The sequence below is a fragment of the Maniola jurtina genome, chromosome 27, assembly GCF_905333055.1.
Source record: "Maniola jurtina chromosome 27, ilManJurt1.1, whole genome shotgun sequence".
NCBI lineage: Eukaryota > Metazoa > Arthropoda > Insecta > Lepidoptera > Nymphalidae > Maniola > Maniola jurtina.
The window spans coordinates 3,943,443-3,964,270 of NC_060055.1; the positions used below are offsets into that span (position 1 = coordinate 3,943,443).

The window sequence follows — 20,828 nt, forward strand, 5'->3', positions numbered from 1 at the left end:
TCTATCTCCATTCTGAATTTCAGCCGAATCCGTCCAGTGGTTTTCGCGTGAAGGAGTAACAAACATACACACACACACATACAAACTTTCTCCTTTATAATATTAGTGTGATATACTAGCTCACGCCCGCGACTTCGTCCGCGTGGATTTAGGTTTTTCGAAATCCCGTGGGAACTCTTTGGTTTTCCGGGATAAAAAGTAGCCTATGTGCTAATCCAGGATATTATCTATCCCCATTTCGATTTTCAGCCAAATCCGCCCAGTAGTTTTTGCGTGAAGGAGTAACAAACATACACACACACACACACACACACACACACACACACACACACACACATACAAACTTTCGCCTTTATAATATTAGTGTGATAGTGTGACATTCCCTAAGAAATAATTTTTGAAAATTCAACTTCGGGGAAAAATAGGGGTTTGAAATTTGTACAGTCCACGCGGATAAAGCCGCGGGCATAAACTAGTTGTTATGTTGTAAGTCGGATGTCAATTATTGCCAAGCAGATGTTTGGCTCACGAGTAAAATGTGTTCTGATCAGTTAAAAAATTTCACATCAACTTATTAAATGTCAGAGTAGGTTCTACGCAAGCTGGTATGTTGATTACATGTTTAACTTGTAGTTTTGTGTTAAATGTGCATTCCACATCCAACGGAATTCTTATGGGAAAATTTTAGGATATCAAAAATAACCTATACTTCAAAAGGAAAAAGGAACCTGTATAGGATCACTTTGTTGTGTGTCTGTCTATCCGGCTGTCGTGTCTGTTAAGAAAATCTATAGGGTACTTCCTGTTGACCTAGAATCATGTTTGGCAGGTAGGTAGGTCTTATAGCACAAGTACAGGAATAAATCTGAAATCCGCGAATTTGTGGTTACATCATTTAAAAAACCGGCCAAGTGCGAGTCAGACTCGCGCACTGAGGGTTCTGTACTCGGATATTTATTCCAATATTTTGCAAGATAAATCAAAAGCTATTATATGAAAGGGCTTTACATACATTTTTTTTATTTACATTTAGGGCATTTTTGTACATTCTAAAACAGATTTTTATTTATTTTTATGTATAATAGTTTTTGATTTATCGTGCAAAATGTTGGAAAAAATACCCGAATACGGAACCCTCATTGCGCGAGTCTGTCTCGCACTTGGCCGGTTTTTTAAACTTGATAACATAAAAACGTGACAGTCTGACTCTGTGGCTCCGAATGCAAGCAATTTAAACCTAGATTCAATAAGCGCCGGTAATATGTTCAAACGCAGCTAGGTTAGGCGCCATCTTTACTAGAGATGAATCATTTCAATTATGTAGCATGTGAAAAATCACATCAAATGATCGAGTAAGTAACCTGTGAATTATTTACGGAGAAAAATCTCACAAAGTTTGAAAATTATTAAGATTATTATTATTATTATTGAAGTTTGAAAATTATTACATTAATTAGTCCCGTTTTATTGTTTTTCGCGCGTGTGTGGTCATCGACCTGAACTATACAGCGCGCGGGCGAGAACACTCGCATTCGTTTGCTACGCTTCACGAAAATCGAATTTTCGCACTTACCGAAATTTCCCTTTACAATCTGTGAGATATCAGCCCACTCAATGACGGGTGGACATCGTTGGTTCAGGAGTTACTGAGGTACGCGGAGAGCATTGAATGAACACGATCATTCAGTGCTCTTAGCGTACATACATCCAAAATTTAAAATCTTTTATTGTGTCATTAGTTCTATCTTTACGTATTTTGTCTCTTTTGTGTTTGTATAATAATTCATTATTAATCATCTAGTTAGTGTAAGTGGCACTGCCGTTCAAATTAGAAGTAAAATGAATAAAAATAAAATAAAATAATTATTCTTGATCATAATCTCATGTTAAATTAATGTAGCCAACGAATGTAAGTGCGAAAATTGAAAATCACTTTCCCGTGAACAATCGTCTGTGAAAAAAAATTAGAGACCCTCACTTTTTTTGATGTAACATCCGACAGGCCATTTTTTCGTATAAAGTATAGCCTATGTCACCCGGGCCATTACAAAGAATCGATTGACACCTCATTCATCAAAATCGGCCCAGTAGTTTAGGCGCTACGGTGGAACACACAGAATCTGGATACAAACATACATACCCACATACATACATACATAGACTGCTAAAATCATAACCCTTCCTTTTGGCTTTGCCGCAGTCGGGTAAAAATAATAATTTCACCAAATGAAAATGATTTAGTTATTAGTAGCAGCTATCATGCCCATCGCCACACTAGGTAGCATCTTTACACAAGTTTTGTACTCATACACTCACAAATCACACAGCCATGTTCTATATAAACCTGAAGATTCGCCATTGCTTGTTGGTAACGGCTCAGGTCGTTGATCCTTGTTCTCGACCACTTTACATGACCTGTTCTGCTTGGGAGGTTGGCTCGCGTGGGAGGTCGTTAGACTTGGTTTCGTCATCGTTTGAAGTTGACAGGTAAAGGGTCGGAAGAGGACTGTTTTATTGATCTTTTATTACGCGTTAAGGATAAATAAGCAACTATTTTGGACACAAAAAATGTTTTATAGGTACAAAGACCTAGAGAACCTAGATATTAAGCCTTATATCACTTCGTTGTCTGTCTGTCCAGAATCCAGATCTAGAATCATAGTATTATATCACAAGTGAGGGAAAAAATCCGATAACCATGAATTTGTAATATAAGGTTAGTGTGTGCGAGTCCGATTCGCACTTGATCGGTTTTTAGGGTTCCATACCTCAAAAGGAAAACGGAACCCTTATAGGATCACTTTGTTGTCGGTCTGTCCGTCTGTTGTGTCTGTCAAGAAAACCTATAGGGTACTTCCCGTTGACCTAGAATCATGAAAAGCAGGTAGGTAGGTCTCATAGCACAAGTAAAGGATGAAATCCGAAAACCGTGGGTTTTTGGTAACATCTAAAAAAAAAAATGTGTTCATGAACAAATAATAATTAGTATTTTCAGTTTTCAAAGTAAGATACCAAGTGGGGTATCATATAAAAGGGCTTTACCTGTACATTCTAAAACAGTTTTTTTGTATGCATGTAAGGGTTTGATCTATCGGAAAACACCCGAGTACGGAACCCTCGGTGCGCGAGTCTGACTCGCACTTTTTCATCTGACAACTTTTCCAAATACTTATCAAGACATTTTGAAATAGTTTCCAATCATGTTTGTATTTTATGACGAACTAAATGATGATAACGGGATTTAGGTTTTAAAATCCCGTGGGAACTCTTTGCTTTTCCGGGATAAGAAGTAGCCTATGTCCGTCCCCGGGATGCCAACTTACATGTTGTAAGTTATCTCAGTGCTAAGCAGCTATGTTACCCGCGATTTCTTTGGCATGGATTTAGATTTTTTAAAACCCCGTGGAAACTTTTTAGAACAGAAACATTTCTAGGTATGGAATAAATTCTCTGTATAATTATACATTTTTGCACCCATGTGAACAAAAGGGCTAGTTTGCATAGATTGTGTACTACAACGTTTCCATAGGGGTTTTTACGGTCTCATGTACACGCGGCCTAACTGAATCAGCCACAATTTGCGACCGTGAGAACCTGTAGAAAGGGATGGTCGTAATTTTATCACTTACGTCTCACAAAGTGGACGGTCCACAAACCATGGATTTCGAATACCTAGCTAGATACCGCCAGAGGTCCATGCTGAAATATTTTGGGTCTTTTTTAGTGCCATAACGTAACACCATTGCATTTGATGGTGTTGCGTGGTGGTACTTGGGGCTTGCTTGGTGGCTGGCTTTTCCTGGATGCTTAGCAGGGGGAGGGCAGGCGGTGCATGTCGCTACTGCATCTTGTACCAAAAAGATTTGCCTTTTTCAGCGGATTACAGCAAACTAGATGATGTCCGCGACGCGGGGTATTAGTTTTTAAAAATCCCGTGGATACTCTACTCTTTGATATTCCGGGGTAAAAAGTTGTATGTATGGTTGTTACTCCTTCACGCAAAAACTACTCGACGGATTTGGCTGAAATTTGGAATAGAGATAGATAATATCCTGGATTAGCACAAAGGCTACTTTTTATCCCGGAAAATCAAATAGTTCCCACGGGATTTCGAAAAACCTAAATCCACGCGGGCGAAGTCGCGGTTAGTACTATTTAATGGGCATACGGTATCTAGTTATTCGAAGTCCGTGGTCCACACGTTTTCAAGTCGCTATAAAGGGTCATATTATAAAGCATGTCATCGTCAAGGCAATTTTAACTTATTAAGGTGATTACAGACATAAAACAAGTGTAAATTAAAAATTTATAACTCCCCCGACAAGTGAAGGTTACAGTAATAACTAGAAAAGAGCTAATAACTTTCAAACGGCTGAACCGATTTTCTTGGATTATAGATAAGAACACTCTCGATCAAGCCACCTTTCAAACAAAACAAACTAAATTAAAATCGGTTCATTAGTTTAGGAGCTACGATGCCACAGACAGATATACAGATACACACGTCAAACTTATAACACCCCTCTTTTTGGGTCGGGGGTTAATAATAGCAGATGTTACACCTACAAGTATGTATCCTTTACCTTGTACAACACCTTGAAAGGGGTTGATACTTGATATAGTCAAATGATTTCTCCCTCCATCTCCCCTTGAATAGTAAACTAACATTTTTTAGGTTTCCGTACCTCAAAAATGGAACCCTTATAATATTACTTTGTTGTCTGTCCGTTCGTAGTTCTGTCTAGAAAACCTATAGGGTACTTTCCGTTGACCTAGAATCATGAAAGGCAGGTAAGTAGTTGGCTTGTCTTATAGCACAAGTAAAGGAAAACCCTCGAAAACCGTTGTAGTAACAGCACAAAAAAGATGAACAAATCACACTAATATTATAAAGGCGAAAGTTTGTGTGTTTGTTACTCCTTCACGCAAAAACTACTGGACGGATTTACCTGAAATTTGGAATGGAGATAGATTATACACTGGATTAGCACATAAGCTACTTTTTATACCGGAAAAATCATAGAGTTCCCACGGGATTTAAAAAACCTATATCAACGCGAACGAAATCTAAGAACTATGTGCTAAGCCAGGATATTATCTATCTCCATTCCTCAGCCAAATCCGTCCAGTAGTTTTTGCGTGAAGGAGTAACAAACATACACACACACATACACAAAAACTTTCGCCTTTATAATATTAGTGTGATTGTATCTAATCGTAGGTCAATCAATAGAACCACAGTGTAGAGAGCTCAGTGTACGCACGGCAAGTGAGTAGTGCTATAAATACACAGTATAGTGGTTTCTTGACAGATACGACAGACAGACAGACAGCAAAGTGATCCTATAGCGGTCACTTTTTTCCTTTAGAGATACGGAACTCTAAAAACAGACCATGTCAATATTTCAACTCTCTACCTATTACGATTCATGAATAAGGCCCGGCCTACTGCTGACAGACAGCCAGACAGACAGACAGACGGACAGCGGAGTCTTACTAATAATAAGGCAGCCTTTGGGTACGGAACCCTAAAAAGTCTGAGCTAAGTCAAGATCTTGGTCTTTTTGATAACAACTTCTTATTGTATCTAATCGTAGGTAATCAATAGAACCACAGTGTAGAGAGCTCAGTATACACACGGCAAGTGAGTAGTGCTATAAATACACAGCATAGTGGTATCGGAGTGGAGACAGTATGCAGAGGTGAACACATTCGTGTCCATAAATATTGATTTTATGTGAACTGAGCGGGGCGGCGGCCAGGGCTGTGCCGTGGTGACCACCTTTACCCCAATAGAGGGGTATAATGAGCCTCGATAGCTCAACGGTTGAGGAGCGGGCTGAATTCCGAAAGGTCCGCGGTTCAGACGCCACCCGTTGCACTATTGTCGTACCCGCTCCTGGCACAAGCTTTACGCTTAATTGGAGGGGAATGGGGAGTATTAGTCATGATTAGCATGGCTAATATTCTTTAAAAAAAATGGGGATGATGCCTATGTCAAAAATAATTATTTAATTAAATGTTAATTATTTCTTAATTCTAAGTAATAATTAAATAGGGGGTCTTCCAAAATTTATAAAATCAATTTTCGCTGCTAGTTTTAAGTTTGCTAAATAATTTGCATTTTAAATTATCGATTTAACTAAAAAAGTACGTCTAATTACGTCAAATGTGTATGACGTCACATCTGTGTATTACATACTAAGCAAACGTTTTAATGTTTCATAAATGTTTAATGTTGTAGTACATTTATGTTCATGAACTCAGAACTTTCTCCGTCTTTCATTTGACATATCCCACTCGATACAATAACAAACAAATTTTTTTGGAGACCTCCACTTTTTGATGTAACATCCGTTAGGTCAATTTTTTCGAATAAAATATAGTCTATGTCACCCGCACCTTTACAACGAATCAATTGACACTTCATTCATTAAAATCGGCCTAGTAGTTTAGGCGCTACAGTGGAACACAGATAATCTAGATACAAACATACATACATACATAGACTGCTAAAATCATAACCCCTCCTTTTCACTTTGCCGTAGTCGGGTAAAAATTTAATTGTTTTTGGCAGCCCTAAACCGCAAAGTTAGGCCCGCGGGATGTTACACGTTGAGTTGAGTTGAGGGGCAGTGAGATGTAAGAAAGAAACAACCAATCCCGCGGGACATCGGCCAGAGTGGGACAACAATACTTGACATAGTTCCATCCGCGGATCCTTGTATCTCCGATACATTTCATTTCTTCGACATAGACGTCAGGTAAAGATAGAAAGCCCAGAAATACAAATAATGAGTTAACTGCAAAGAGGCGCCTTCCTTTTTCCCCACCAGCTATAATACTGGAAAATTGTCATTGCAAGAATGAATCAAAGATCAAAAGTTCAGTTTCAGCCAAAGTTCATACAATAGTATTTTAAAAAGTGAAGACAAATTCGTACGCTCGTGCACTGGAAGATTCTAATTGGAAGAATGAATCAAAGATTAATAATACTCTAGATAGCCTTAGTTCATACAATTGTATTTTAAAAAGTGAAGACAAATTCTAACGCTTGTGCGTGTGGCCAATACGCGTAACGATACAGACTACATACATATTAGAGCGGAGCTTAAGCCCGGGTTCCACCTAAGCGGAGCGGAGAGGATATGTTCAGTCGACCCAATCAGATCTTGATAAATGAAGTAGAAAAATATCACATCTTTGAAAAATCTGATTGGTCGACTGAACACATCTCCTTTCCGCTTCGCTTAGGTGGAAACCGGGCCTTACGCATGTTTTGGTACAGTCAGTAGGTATTCTGCGGTTAGTAGTTACATCATACAACATAAGTGCGTGACACGCATACAACTGGCATCATAAACAAGCTGGCTCCGTCTATTGTTTTCACCTATTCTGTGTATTTGGATTTCGGCTTTCCATTAAAATGTATGTATCGTCGATTGATTTCGTATTCCTTTTATTTCTGTTTAATCATGTCGATAAGTATGTACGGACCTTTCAGATTTTTTTGATAGGGTCACTACTTACTTAATATAACCACTTTTTTAGGGATCCGTAAGAAAAACTACAGAACCAAGTGTTTGTTTGTTTGACTGTTCCGTCGAAAAAACTTATTATAGGCGGATAGGCAGATCACACTAATATTATAAAGGCGAAAGTTTGTATGTGTGTGTGTGTGTGTGTGTGTATGTTTGTTACTCTTTCACGCAATAACTACTGAATGGATTTTTCTGAAATTTAGAATGGAGATAGATTATACCCTGGATTAGCACATAGGCTACTTTTTATCCCGGAAAATCAAAGAGTTCCTACGGGATTTTAAAAAACCGAAATCCACGCGGGCGAAGCCGCGGGCATCTTCTAGTATTCCATAATATTATTAAATAAATCGAGACAAAATGTAACTAGTAACTACCTGAGTATGTAATGTAGTATAACTAATGAGTGTGGCGATTGGCAAATTGGCATCGATTGATTGTAGTGAATGGTCCCATAGAGTGTATCAATCATCAACCCATTTCCGCCCCACTACTGAGTACGGGTCTCCTCTCAGAATGAGAAGGGCTTAGGCCATAGTCTGCCACGCTGGCCCAATGCGGATTGGCAGACTTCACACACCTTTGAGAACATGAACTCTCAGGCATGCAGGTTTCCTCACGATGTTTTCCTTCACCGTTAAAGCAAGTGATATTTAATTGCTTAAAACGCACATAACTGAAAAGTTAGTGGTGCATGCCCGGGATCGAACCCCCGACCTTCGATTAAGAGGCGGACGTTCTAACCACTAGGCTATCACGGCTTTTTCATAGAGTGTATACTCTACAATATTAGTAGGTAGGTACCTACTAGCTACTAGGTAGGCTCCACTTTTCTTTTCCTTAAAAGAAAGCTTAAGTAGTTTGGAACACGTCAAAGATCGAAAGAGATTACTAGGTAGGTACCTAGGTAGGTAGGTATTTGGTATAGGCATACCTAACACCTGAAATTGATTAAAAATCTGTCAAAGCTCAAGTCAAAAGTGTGTGGAAGATTTACTTTTGGAATTTGCATAGGTAGGTAGGGATTACTTATATTATACCTGCCTACGTATTACGATACCTACCTACCTGTAGGTAGGTCAAGATAGGACCACATACCACATGCTGTGGTAGGATCTTTGGTTGGTATGGTAAGTAGGTATAAATAATTAATAAGTAGGTAAGTATGGTATTTTTAAGTGCCTAGCCCTATACTTACCTATATCGCATATAAATGATATAAATAGCAATTACCTACCTATCTACTTAATATTACACGAGGTAGGCAATTATTACGTGTAGAGTACCAATGTATTATAGATACGTACCTAACTACTAAGAAATGTGTGATTAGATCCCATATAATTAATTAGGTAGGTACATAGGTACTTAACTATATTGTTACCTACCTAAGATTGTTCCTAAAACGAGAATTAAAGAAAAAAATGCAACAATCTTCATTTTATTACTCGCCCAAGTTTTATTGCGATATCCAAAGAACGATTCAACGATGCCAAACTAGATCACTAACCAAGCAATCGCAAGGTGCAAAACACGAATACAAAACTAACTCTTCGGGTTTTATTAAACCAGTTACGTATAAAAAGTGTTAAAACACTTACCAGGTAATAATAAATTCTTGAAATCACTACTTATTGTAATGTAAACAAAATAATTATCTCATTCTACACGAAACACGAATAAAATTGACACGAGTGAACGACTTATTATGGCAACTGATTGAAGTAGTGACCACTAACGCCATCTAGCGTCGATTTAAAGGTAAGGAATGTAACTGCTGGTTGTTACTGTAACTATTTTGTATTGTGTAACTTTACTGAGAATAGATGGCGTAACTTTTTAACACTACTCGTCACTAGATGGCGCTGCAATTTTTTTATTTTTTTCTGTAAATTTAATTATGGTGTAATTGTTTCGATAAATTATTAAACATTTTGTAAGCTACTCAATATAATTTAATGATGTTAAAATAAAACGGAGTCATAAAAAAAAAAAAAAACAAAAAATGGTGTAACTACTCAATAACAGATGGGAATTTTAAGTACTACTAATAAATAACTTGCCAAAAAACATATCTATGCAACCGTTGAGGATTATCAGATTTTCAGCAGACTTCATTGGCTGGTGTAGGGACCTCAGTATACTAATTCCATACAGAGACAAAATATTTATTCCCTTGATTCCATAATAATAATAAGATATCAAATCGACTTGGAATTTTCATGAAGATTCATGAATTCATCAAAATATACCAAGGAACAGAAAAACACCGAGTCAACTTGGAATTTTCATGAATTCATCAAAATATACCAAGGAACAGAAAAACACTTTTACTATAATATTTCAGCGACGATTGTAGTCGGCTTTTAGTTTTCAACTTTATCTTGTGTTTCAAAGTTACATGATGTAGTTGTGATTTTATTACTCTAAAAGTAATAAGAAAACTAGAAAATAGCTGATAAATTTTAAACGGCTGAACCGATTTTTTTGGATTATAGCTTAGAAAGAACACTGTCGATCAAGCCACCTTTCAAACAAAAAAAACTAAATTAAAATCGGTTCATTCGTTTAGGCGCCACGATGCTACAGACAGATACACAGATACACACGTCAAACCTCAATCTTCAAACGTCAAAAAGAGCCTCAATAGCTCAACGGTTGAGGACCGGACTGAATTCCGAAAGGTCGGCGGTTCAAACCCCACCCGTTGCACTATTGTCGTACCTACTCCTAACACAGCTTTGCGCTTAGTTGGAGGGGAAAGGGGAATATTAGTCGTGATAAGCATGGCTAATCCATACTTATTACTAATATTATAAATGCGAAAGTGTGTCTGTCTGCCTGTGTGTCTGTCTGCTACGTTTTCACGGCCCAACCGCTGAACCGATTTTGATGAAATTTGGTACAGACATGGGCTACATCCCGAGGACGGGCATAGGCTACTTTTTATCCCGGAAAATCAAACAGTTCCCGCGGGATTGTTAAAGACCCATCCGCTTAACCGATTTGTATGATATTTGGTACCAGGTAGCTTGCGTCCCTGTAATTGACATTGGCAACTTTTTATTCCGGAAAATCAAGTTCCCAAGGAATCTTTAAAAAGCTAAATCCACGCGGACGAAGTCGCGAGCATCCTCTAGTATTCTCTAAAAAAACCTACGATTTTAAGTATCAGTAGCTACATAACAGAATTCCGTAAATCCATGTCATACAATCTCGGGGCAGTCTACAGTATGCAGTGTGCAGAGATGGCAAAGCGTCATGTGACGTCACGAGGCAGTGGGTCGAGCCTCAGTACCGTTGGGTTGAACGACCTCGCGCATTTGTTTACGCGGGAAACGGTTAACCATCTGAATTGTAAGCGAGCTTGTGATTCGCGACTTTGCTCACGTCAATGAATATTCTTTTTATTAAGGAAAAGGAAAAACGGAACTCTTATAGGATCACTTTGTTGTCTGTCTGTCTGTCAAGAAACCTATAGGGTACTTCCCGTTGACCTAGAATCATGAAATTTGGTAGGTAAGTAGGTCTTATAGCACAAGTACAGGAATAAATCGGAAAACCAAAAATTAAAATGTGTTTCAATTTTTAAAATAAGATAACTATACCTAGTGGGGTATCATATGAAAGGGCTTTACTTGTACATTCTAAAACTGTATTTTATTTATTTTTATGCATAATAGATATAATATTTATCGTGCAAAATGTTGGAAAAAATACCCAAGTATGGAACACGAGTTGGCCGGTTTTTTTTTAAAATGAAAAGGAAAAATTAAAAAAAAAGTTTTAGAGGTAGGCTTATAATAATAATAATTTAAAACTAGACGATGACCGCGACTTCGTCCGTGTGGATTTAGGTGTTTTAAAATACCGTGGAAACTCTTTGATTTTCCGGAATAAAAAGTTTCCGAGTCAATTTCCGGAACGCAAACTACCTCCGTACCAAATTTCATATAGGATAAACGGATGAGGCTTTAACAATCCCGTGAGAACTCTGATTTTGCGGGATAAAAATTAGCCTATGTCCGTCTCCAGGATGTAAGCTAATTCTGTACCAAATATCATTTAAATCCGTGCCGTGAAAACGCAGCAGACAGTCAGACAGACAGACACACTTTCGCATTTATAATATTAATAATATGGAAAAGCGAATACTCACCACGCACCGTTCGACGAAAATATAGATTCTTTTTCCCCTTATCCTCTGTACAAAATTTTAACTTTCTGGGTCAAAGGGTGGGCGCTGAAGTCAGTGAGTCAAGGCTTTTCTTTTTTAACCCCTGACCCAAAAAGAGGGGTGTTATAGGTTTGACGTGTGTATCTGTGTATCTGTCTGTGGCATCGTAGCTCCTAAACTAATGAACCGATTTTAATTTAGTTTTTTTTGTTTGAAATGTGGCTTGATCGAGAGTGTTCTTAGCTATAATCCAAGAAAATCGGTTCAGCCGTTTCAAAGTTATTAGCTCTTTTCTAGTTACTGTAACCTTCACTTGTCGGGGGTGTTATAAATTTTTAATTTACACTTGTTACACGTCTGTCTGTCTGTCTGCCTGCCAATCAACAAAACCTATAGGGTTCAATAGCATTTTAAAATACCGTCCGCTTTCACAATTCGCTCCTTGATAAAACATTGTCTGTCTCTATCCTCCATATGGTCAGGTGTTTTAGGGTTTCGTACCTCAAAAGGAAAAACGGAACCCTCATACGAGTACTTTGTTGTCTGTCTGTCTTCCCGTTGACCTAGAACCATGATATTTGGCAGGTAGGTGGTCTAGCACAAAAAAAGGAATTTATCTGAAAACCATGAATTTGTGGTTCAGTGGTATATTTCAGTGGTGTAAAAGCTCTACGCTATATTTCATTTGCATCAAAGCTCTACGCTATATTTCGTTTGCATCAAAGCTCTACGCTATATTTCAGTGCTGTAAAAGCTCTACACTATATTTCAGTGGTGTAAAAGCTCTACACTATATTTCAGTGGTGTAAAAGCTCTACACTATATTTCAGTGGTGTAAAAGCTCTACGCTATGTTTCAGTGATGGCAAACTCTAAGTTATATTTAATTGTGTCAAAGCTCTACGCTATATTTCAGTTGCGTCAAAGCTCTACGCTATAATTTAGTGGTGTAAAAGCTCTAAGCTTTATTTCAGTGATGGTCAAAGCTCTACGCTATATTTCAGTGGTGTTAAAGCTCTACGCTATATATCAGTGATGGTCAAAGCTCTACGCTATATTTCAGTGGTGTAAAAGCTCTACGCTTTATTTCAGTGATGGTCAAAGCTCTACGCTATATTTCAGTGATGGTCAAAGCTCTACGCTATGTTTCAGTGGTGTAAAAGCTCTAAGCTTTATTTCAGTGATGGTCAAAGCTCTACGCTATATTTCAGTGGTGTAAAAGCTCTACGCTATATTTCATAGGTGTCAAAGCTCTGGTCAAAGGTATGGTTTTAATCAACCTGCCATACCCCGTCCAGGTTAACCCGTTTCCATCTTAGACTGCATCATGACTTACCACCAGGTGAGATTGCAGTTACGTGTTAACTTGCTTGAATAAAAAAAAATATAAAAAAGTACATAACTAGATGGTTGTGAATCGCAACCCTTTTATGGATTTTCAGCATGAAGTGGTCAGCTTCAAAACTCTATGCATTTAGTTACAGACATGTTATTAGACAGCTACAGAAAAGTCCCGCAAAACCAGGTCCGATATAAGACACGCGTCCAAATCAGAATTGATTGAACATGAACATTGAACGCCTATCTAGAATCCGTGGATTCAAACCGGCTACAGTGTACACCGTTACCGGCATCACGAAAAAAATTACAGTTAGCTGACTGCCCGTGCCGAACGAAAAAACCACCATCTCGCTTAGTGCACAAGCATTCGCTGCGGCACGTCACTAGGACGTGTGCACGCAGCTTTATTCCCGCGCGAATTTGACGTTGACAGCGCGCGCCATATTTTTTTTTTTTTCATTAAAACTTTTTTCGCAACTCGTAAGTGTCAATAACTTGTAATATAACTGAGTGTTATTGTCTGTGGTTTTGAGAATTTGAATTTTCGGAATATGGATGGATTACTTTGGAGTTGTTTGTGATATTAATTTTTTCTGAACGGAGGAGAACGGATTTTTGGCACAATGCCTAGCACTATACGAGGTACGTTTCTTTAAAATTACATATACTTTTATTTTTGATGTAAAATGAATTTTTTAGGAATAAATTAGTAAAATATATTTTGCATTCGCGATTTTTATCTTGAATCATTGTAAGTATTTTAATAGAAATCGACAAAGTTGCAAATTACAGGGATGATAATTTGATTAATCAAAAAATTGCTGGTCTGCGATCTTTGCCTATCCCGAAAGGGGTGAAAACGACTACTAAAAAAAAAAATGTGCGTATGTGTATGCGTAATAGTGAGGGGTTTTTTTTGAAAATGCCTAATTCAGTTTCTCGCAAAAGAGAAGATTGTATTAAAGAGTTTTTTTAGTCTTAGGTGATAAAATAGATATGTGATAGAGTCATAAGTAGAGTTAGAGAAAAAATTTCGTCTAACTTACCAATAACTCCATTAATCAGCATTTTTTACTGAACTTTTTGGACACACCTAACATATTATAGAACTTACTACTTAGTGTGTATACTACAATACTTGCAAAAAAGAATACAGTTTGCATAAAAAAATAAATCGATTTGCATTAAATCACTATAAACTCGATTAATAAAACGAGTAAAGAAGAGGTTGTAAGGTTTTTTTTGTAAATAATTAATCATCTATAACAAAGAATTAGCATTCCATCCGCTGGATCCACCGGTATTATTTCTTTGCCGAGGTGAACGTACTTGCCATTGTTTCCGTCAACAAACCAGTACGTATTTGACTTAAAATCGATTAAAATTTGAATTTCATTCGGCAGATGTCGATTGTAAATTCAAATTTTCAGACATTTATCACTTTCTTCCCTATTGAAGATTTATTTACGGATGGCGCCATTCGAAATTTGAATTTGGGAGGGCCATTTGACAGTTTGGTTTTATTTTTTTACACAAAACACTAGGCAATGAAAATTATGTTATTCTGCTTTAAACTTTTTGTATTGACTACCAAATATGGTTTGACAATTCCAAATAGCATGTTTACTTAAAAGACCTACTAGAACTCTACGGAGGCAAACTCAAGATACTCTCTGCGGTTTGCTGGGAGGCTTCGGCCTCAGCTAGATACCGGAAAATCCGCAACTTTAATCGATTAAAGAATGGGGCAAATTTAATACGAAAAGAACGTTATTCAAGTAACAATTATCAATTTATCGACAGAGAATCTCTCAATAAAAGTTCCTATTACCCCTACTTATGCTGCTGAAGCAAGTAGTTTGTGGACTACACAATCCTTGTTTTACCCCCTTAGGGGTTGAATTTTTCCTTTCCTTATATCTTTGTTAGCAGATATCTGCGTCATAATTTCTATCTGCATGCCTTTCAGGCCGATCCGTCCAGTATTTGAGCTGTGCGTTGTAAGATCAGTCAGTCAGTCAGTTTTTCCTGTACCTGTGTTTACTACCTATACTTATATCAAGTTGTAAAATATAGAGTTGCAGCCCGCAAATTTTTTTGTTAGTAATGACCCGTCTAGTGCGTATTATTATTATGAACAGGTCATAGACCTATCAGGCATAGAGTTCGTTGCAGTCTATGGAAAATGGGATATGTTCTATTTCATTAAATAATTAGTTTAGTTAATATAACGTTTACAAAATTATTGTGTACTGTTTTTCATTAATGAAAAAAAAAATTACAAGTAATTCTAAATTAATACTTCTCTACATAACGTTACCTATTCGTCATGACAGTTTCAGATGGCAATTGGGGTGGGAACGCCCCCGCTATTATCCAGTGCGGGCAAGCGCAGATGACGTGCGGGTCTGCGGGGCGCCCCCCCGGCTCATACACCGATTGCCACATCGACCTGTCGCGAACTAATAGAAAAAGAAAACTCATTACTCACTGACTGACTCAACGCCCAGCCCTTGGACTAGAAAGTTGAAATTGTGCACTCAAGTTCCTTTTATAATATAGTCAAGGAAAGAGACCGGATTTTCCGAAATTCCCACGGAATAGGGAACAAAGAAGATGTATAGGTATTTTCACCAAGCAAAGCCATCGGTTGCTCTCTCTACATCTTATTTTGAAGGTCGTGACTTCTTTCTATTATTCATAACTAGCTTATGCACGTGACTTCGTTCGTTTTTCGTTGACAAGTTTCAAACCCCTATTTTCATTAGGGGATTGAATTTTCAAAAATCCTTTCTTAGCAGATGTATACGTCATAATAGCTATCTGCATGCCAAATTTCAGCCCGAACCGTTCTACTTTGAGCTGTGCGTTGATAGAACAGTCAGTCAGTCAGTCAGCATTTCCTTTTATTCTTACACTAGCTTATGCCCGTGACTTCGTCCGCGTGGACTACACAAATTTCAGACCCCTATTTTAACCCCTTAGGGGTTGAATTTCCAAAAATCCTTTCCTACCTGATGTAGGTCTATGTAACTACTTGCATGCCTTTCAGCCCGACCCGTCCAGTATAGTTTGAGCTGTGATGTACGATCAGTCAGTCAGTCAGTCAGCTTTTCCTTTTATTAACCCCCGACCCAAAAAGAGGGGTGTTATAAGTTTGACGTGTGTATCTGTGTATCTGTGTATCTGTCTGTGGCATCGTAGCGCCTAAACGAATGAACCGATTTTAATTTACTTTTTTTTGTTTGAAAGGTGAGCCACCTTGGCTCACCTTTCCAACAAAAAAAATAGTTTTGTTGGAAATAGTTGGATTATAGCTAAGAACACTCTCGATCGAGCCGATCGAGAGTGTTCTTAGCTATAATCCAAAAAAATTGGTTCAGCCCTTTAAGAGTTATCAGCTCTTTTCTAGTTTTCTTGTAGAAAAGAAGGTTAGATAACCGTTAGGTTCTTAATATTATGTCAATTGACAAATTTATGTCAAGCTGTCAAGATGCCTTCACTTGTGGGGGTGTTATAAATTTTTAATTTACACTTGTATATTTCGTTATAATAGTAGGAGTTTTAAGAGGATAATAATGCCGTGAGTTCCAAGATCCTTCCGCTTCAACCAGTAGCTGATACTATGTACCTTAATACGCAACTGCGGTATTTACCCGATTGCGACTAAACTCGTGTTTGACCTATATTTATGTATGTACGTTCCTATGTCCGCTCGTAACTATTTAACGGATATTGACAAGTAATATTGTCATTATTAATGATATTATTTTGGCCCGTTCAGTCAAAATAGATAATTAAGTTAGTTTTAAGAATTCTTTGATTTTCTGGAATAAAAAGTAGCCTATGTGTTAATCCAGGGTATAATCTATCACCACTTCAAATTTCAGCCAAATCTGTTCAGTAGTTTTTGCGTGAAAGAGTGACAAACATACACACAAACTTTTGCCTTTATAATATTAGTGTGATTTTAGATTCGTCTTGATGGTACGAGCGTCACTGGGTAATTCCATATAATTATTAAAAAATCAAAATGGTGGATTTTTGCGCTGTTCGGGTTTTTGAAAACTTTTTAAATTAGGTACTTCGTACTTGTGGTACTGAGTTATCATGGTGAGTTCCCAGATCTTTCCGCTTCGCGCGGTCCCAGTCCATGCTATGGACCTAAATAAAGTTTGGCGATCATCATCCGAAAAGCTTCTCTACCCAAAGCCGCCTCTTTTAACTTCGGGTAACTAAGCCCTGTCCAACCCCTTATATCGTCCAACCATTGGCATCTTTGGCGACCAGGAGCTCTTTTGCCTGCAATTCTCCCTTCCAACACTAATCTTGTGAACGAGAATTGTGCCTCTCTGTAAATGTCCAAAGAATGTCTATTTCAAACGATTAATATAACCGTAATCTGCAAGGTCATTGAACTGAATAACGTTCCAAAACCGTGAATGACTTTCCGCACCTTTCATTCATCGTTCGACAAGAGTACCTACACTGTATTCCACTTAAAAACTTTGTACAGCTTGTTAGGTGCTCTTTAGAACGTTAGTTTTTTGCTGCCTAGTACAATCCATCCATACTAATATTATAAATGCGAAAGTGTGTCTGTCTGTCTGTCTGTCTTCTACGCTTTCACGGCTCAAACAGGATACATTCCCGGAAAGGACATAGGCTACTTTTTATCCCGGAAAAACAAACAGTTCCCGCGGGATTCCTAAATTAAAGTATTTACTCATCCGCTTGATCGATTCGTATGAAAGGTACCGAGGTAGCTTGCGTCCCTGTAATTAACATTAGCAACTTTTCATCCCAGAAAATCAAACAGTTCCTACGGGATCTTTTAAAACCTAAATCCACGCGGACGAAGTCGCGGACATCCTCTAGTATTTAATATTATAATTGCGAAAGTGTGCCTGTCTGTCTGCTACCTTTTCACGGCCCAACAGTTTAACCAATTCTGACGAAATTCAGTATAGAGTTAGCTTAGATCCCCGGGATGGACATAGGCTACTTTTTATCCCGGAAAATTAAGGAGTTCCCACGATTTTCCGAAAGGCCAATTTGTATGAAATTTGCTACCGAGGTAGCTTGCGTCCCTGTAACTGACATAGGCAACTTTTTATCCCAGAAAATCAAACAGTTCCCACGGGATCTTTAAAAACCTAAATCCACGCGGACGAAGTAGCAGGCATCCTCTAGTTAGAACTAAAAAAAATGATTTCTTAGTCATCGTTTGTCATGAAAAACTTTTTATATGCATCAAATCTTCATTCCAACAGCTCAATATTTAACTAGAATGAAAAAAAGTCTTTTTTTGGTAAAATCAAAATCAAAATCATTTATTCAAAATAGGTAGGTACTATAATTGTACACTTTTTGTTTGTCAGATTTGACCAAATGCCTTTGCCTTTACGCTAAGCAGATATTAAAAATAAAAAATAAATCGTCTCTGCCGCATCGCATTCCATTTTCAAATCCAAAGCGCCGTTCGAAGTTTGAAACACGGCGCTCTGTCCAGCGGTGTAGGAAAAGCGATAGTTTTGCGATACGGCCCTCAGTACCGTTGCCACGTCCCTTTCTTCGTGACGTAGCGTACGGTACTCCGATAGTGCTGTCCGCGTTCATATCGATATGTGATCGGAATTTATAATCATCGATATATGACACCATGGTGACACACTTTTGTGAACTCTGAGGACGATGTGACCTAGATACAATAGTGACTCATCATCATCATCAATCACTCACTAGAACGGGTCTCACTTCAGAGTGAGAAATGCTTGGCCATAGCCTGCCATGCTTGACTAGTGTGGATTGGCAGACTTCACACTCTTTTGATAACATTCTAGAGAACTCTCAATCATGCAGGTTTCCTCACGATGTTTCCCGTTCAAGCAAGTGATATTTAATTGCTTAAAACGCACATAACTGCAAATAAGTAGAGGTGCGTGTCCGGGATCAAACCCCCGATCTCCGATTAGGATGTCTTACGGCCAAAATTAACGATCAATCTATCTTTAACTTGTCGATAAGTTACTTAGCAACGCTGTTATTTGTCAAAAAGACTTTTGACGACATTACTAAGTAACTTATCGACAGATTACAGATAGTTTGATTTTAATTTTGGCCGCTAGCCGCTAGGCTATCCCAGTTAGTGCTTTCATATGACTGATATCCAGCGTAGAGCTTTTTGATAACTGAAATTTGCTACGCTACTACTATTGCTACGATGAAATATGAATAACCTCTCTGACGCGGTGGTGACAGCTACTGTCTCTTATAGACATATAGATAGATAGAAAACTTTATTCGATAAGGGTAATATACCCCATACCCCTCCCAAGACCACATTGTCATTTACTGTCAATAATCTGATCACAATTGACGGCTAACTTATCAGCATATAAAAAACATATTAATATTTTGTTGTTACAGTAACAATAATTGGAAAAAGTAAGATATTGTAAGTTTTAAGTTTAGTTATGAAACTGTAAATCCCTTCCAAGTTAGCCTGCTTCCAACTTAGACTGCTTCATCACTTACCATCAGGTGAGATCGCAGTAAATAAGAAATAGAAAAAATACCATCACTATCGCCACCTTCTTCTTTCTTCTTCTTCTGATCCTTTATCCCAAGCTATGTGGAGTCAGTATAACATATATTTTTCTTTTACTCACTTCTCTCATACGTCATCGCATTTTCCATCCCTTTTACACACAAATATCCTCTTCCACGCAATACACCCACCTTTTTTGGCCTTCCTCTCCCCTTTTTCCCTCCACATACATATTTAACATACTTCTAGTGACATGATTTTCTTCCCCCCGCATTACATGCCTATACCATGCCAATCTTTTACATATACATAAAATTCGCAATCCCCAACAGCCGTATGACGATAAAAAAAAGGCACAAACAAAAACATCGATACGTATGCACCGCACGTCCCTACGCTGCGACATGACGTCGCTAACGGTGCAGCCTCACCCACATACTATGTAACTGTACGCGCCGTTACACGGACGAGATCCGTGGGACTGGAAAAAAGGCTTGTGACAGGTGTGGCTGTATGTCGTTGTGCCGTTGCCGAGTCTCGGCGTTAGATTAAAAAAAAAAGAGGCTTTTCGCGCGAAAATTCTATCCATGCGACAAAACCGCTACTTAATACATAGTTATGTATAGAAAGATTTTTATTGAAATAAGGTTTTCCAAATGCTTATGAATACTAGAAATAAATACCGGCCAAGTGCGAGTCAGACTCGCGCACCGAGAGTTTTGTACTCGGATATTTTTTTCGACATTTTGCACGATAAATCAAAAACTATTATGTGTAAAACTAAGTAAAAATCTGTTTTAGAATGTACAGGTAAAGCCCTTTCATAAGATGCCCCACTTAGTATAGTTATCTTACTTTGAAAATTGAAAATGCTAATTATTTGTTCATGAATACATTTTTTTTTGTGATGTATTCAGAAATTCACGGTTTTTGGTTTTTTCCTTTACTTGTGCTATAACACCTACCTACCTGCCGAATATCTTTTTTCATTCCTTAGGCTCTACCTACTAATTAATTTATTTGTTCATGAACACATTTTTTTTTTGAGATGGATTCACGGTTTTCGGATTTTTTCCTTTACTTGTGCTATAACACTTACCTACCTGCCGAATTTCATGATTCTTTAGGTTAGCCCGCTTCCATCTTAGACTGCATCTTTACTTACCACCAGGTGACATCGCAGTCAAGAACTAACTTGTATATTGGAGTAAAAAAACCAT

General features: G+C 37.9%; 1 protein-coding gene across 1 annotated transcript in view; it reads right to left on the reverse strand.

Annotated features, from left to right (window-relative positions):
- LOC123879027 (bromodomain adjacent to zinc finger domain protein 2B-like) overlaps positions 1-9,238 on the reverse strand; it is a 96,800-nt gene extending 87,562 nt beyond the window's left edge. The window contains exon 1 of the mRNA XM_045926509.1: positions 9,143-9,238. The gene's annotated coding sequence lies outside the window, so the exon portion shown is untranslated. The remainder of the gene's footprint in view (positions 1-9,142) is intronic.
- Positions 9,239-20,828: the final 11,590 nt, after the last annotated feature.